This window comes from Uranotaenia lowii, chromosome 3 (assembly GCF_029784155.1).
Source record: "Uranotaenia lowii strain MFRU-FL chromosome 3, ASM2978415v1, whole genome shotgun sequence".
Classification (NCBI taxonomy): domain Eukaryota; kingdom Metazoa; phylum Arthropoda; class Insecta; order Diptera; family Culicidae; genus Uranotaenia; species Uranotaenia lowii.
The window spans coordinates 173,604,200-173,606,693 of record NC_073693.1 but is presented as its reverse complement, the minus strand read 5'-3'; the positions used below and the strand labels follow the sequence as shown (position 1 = coordinate 173,606,693).

General features: G+C 39.2%; 1 long non-coding RNA gene across 1 annotated transcript; it reads right to left on the bottom strand.

Annotated features, from left to right (window-relative positions):
- Nucleotides 1-247: 247 nt before the first annotated feature.
- Nucleotides 248-659, bottom strand: LOC129758035 (uncharacterized). The gene is made up of 3 exons (XR_008739872.1): nucleotides 618-659; nucleotides 424-559; nucleotides 248-360 (listed from the first exon to the last, which is right to left on the bottom strand). It is a non-coding gene; the product is annotated as an uncharacterized LOC129758035 (long non-coding RNA).
- Between the last annotated feature and the right edge of the window lie 1,835 nt (nucleotides 660-2,494).

The window sequence follows — 2,494 nt, the reverse complement described above, 5'->3', positions numbered from 1 at the left end:
CAAGAATTGTAAAGTCAACGTTGAGTCGGTGGCGCGACTTCATAGAAATCCTGTGAAAAAGAAAAACACAAACAAATTAATAAGGAATCGGCTATCTAGGCCTTGACACACCCACGCATGAGACTAGAGTTTAGAGAACTTAGCTAGTCGTTAAGTCAAAGCGGGTGTCAAGTCACACAATAAAGAAAATGTTATTAAAATTGCTAAATTACATTACCTGGAGAATCAATCCGGGAACTCATAACGGCACAGGCAACCGTCGACGATGGAAGAGGAAACCCGTCGTGGCTCTTCCATGGTGCGGTGGTAGGTAGTGTGAGCGTGAAGGGATTACCCTACGAGCACTGGCCAGCTCTGAAACTGATCAAAAGAATAATCACTTTAACCATTCTAAGATGGTAATTGAATATTTAATGTACTCACCTATTTCATCTTTCGCTGCAAAGATATTAAAACGGTGTTCTGGTAAAATTTTACATTTAGCTGCATATCTCTTTTGGGGACAAAAGAGTTTATTGGGCAGCAGTAAATGCCACCAACTTTGAAGATGATCGTCAACCTAAAATTAGAAAAAAAAATCGTACCCTGACACGTCCTAATCAAATAGAAAAACTCACCTCAGCATAGCGATGCAATACAGCTTGTAAAAGCATAAACCACCTACTTAAAAAAGGTTTCAACAAAAATATGCTAGTAGATAAACAAACACGCATTGGGATATTCTGACTGCCAGATCGGTCAAAATCCGATCAGTGAGATATTGCCCGCCAACGATTTGCCCGCTCGTGAGGATCATTTTAAAAGTGATCTGATCTTCGAATAGGGTGCTGTATATACTTATTATTTATAGGGTACTGTAATTATTAGTTTATTAAATTATTTTTGTCGTAACAGTCATTTAGTACGATCGATCGTTTAAGTGTTGCGCAACATAGTGATAAGTATTTTAATTTATTTTAAATTGTTTTTTTTTAACACTAGTGCTTGTTGAATTAAAATTATGTTGATTTTGGTGAAACAAATAAAGTGGAAAATGAAAGTTTGGTTGTGCATCTAATTACAATAGTGATATAAGTTAAGTGAATAGTTTTAGATTATATTTGTGATGCACGTTTAAATGAATTTAACCTGTTGTGTGTTATTTATTACCACGTTTGGATTTTTATTTAATGTGCGTTTTCAAATATGATCTGTGATATTCATGTTAATTTATTATTCTCTAGTTGTAAGATACTTTTAATGATTCGTGCACGTTTATTTAAATTTTGGCTTGTTTATTAATTATTTATTTATTTATTCACCATAGTCTTAAAGTAATTTTAATTTTCAGTGCACGTTGAATTGAAGTTTGTTTTTATTTATTATTTTATGCAAGTTTAGCTCTTAAGATGCATTGCAAACATGAAAAAATAAATTATGCTTTGTCGTTTTAAATGTAATATGTCTGCCACAATTCGATAAATGCGAAGGATTGTTCTGGAAATAAAAAAATGCAAAACATTTCGTATTTTCACATTTTTTCATTGGAGTGGTGGATAGTGTAACCGGTTGGTTACAAATCGTTTGATTTCTGTTTTCATTTTTGTAGTATTGTATATTTAGCTCTAGAAAATTCATGTTCCTTGTCGAGTCTCACAACAAGATAGCACCACAGTAGGCTACATTTTACTGCTGGCTGCTGTCAATTCACAGAGGAGGAAAAGCAGGAAAGAAAAAGAGAACATGGAAGGCGAAAAGGAAGCTTGCTTCAGGAAAATTCGCTCTCTTCTGAATCAGGCGTCCGTGTGTGAAGTCTAGTCCCCGTTTAGTGTTGTGAAGTTCCAAGGAATTCGCCCGGAAACGCCGGTTGGCTTCCCCACGGCTCGGCCCGCAGATCCCTTGTGGTCTCGCGCCTTAACGTAAAGGATCAGCATCTTCGTCCTCGGGTTCTGCGGATCCCTAACTCTCAAGGAGGACTTCCCTTCTCGGCCTGTCCGGATACGGGGCACTCTCGTGGGCAGGCCGATTAAACGCCAATGAAGGAAGACGCCTGCAACAACTGAGTCCAGCAACGCCCGCTGGCGCCGACAGTTTCGGCATCCCGTTGATACGCCAATAAATCAACGGCCCTCCTACTTCCGGAACTGGATTTCCGGAGCCACGACGTCGCGACGCAGCAATCGCCAGCAGCACAACCACGGTTAGTGAGAATTTACACGCCACACAAGACACAGAACATTGTTTATACACACAGACAACACGCCACAAGAAAACGTTAATAAAAATGCAAAGTAATATGAATTTCCCGATTTGTTGTATTTTACCCGAAAAGTCCTTGGTTACCCAGTAGCCAGCCGGCCCTGAGGTTCCGTACTTGTAGAGTACCTTGCCTTGGCTGGTCTAGCCGCTGCTTTTCTATCCGTAACACATCTGCATGCATGAATCTTAAACATAATTACAAAATCGTTTTGTTCGACTCCTTCTTCTGCGGGGAGCTGCTGCAATTACTCTAGGG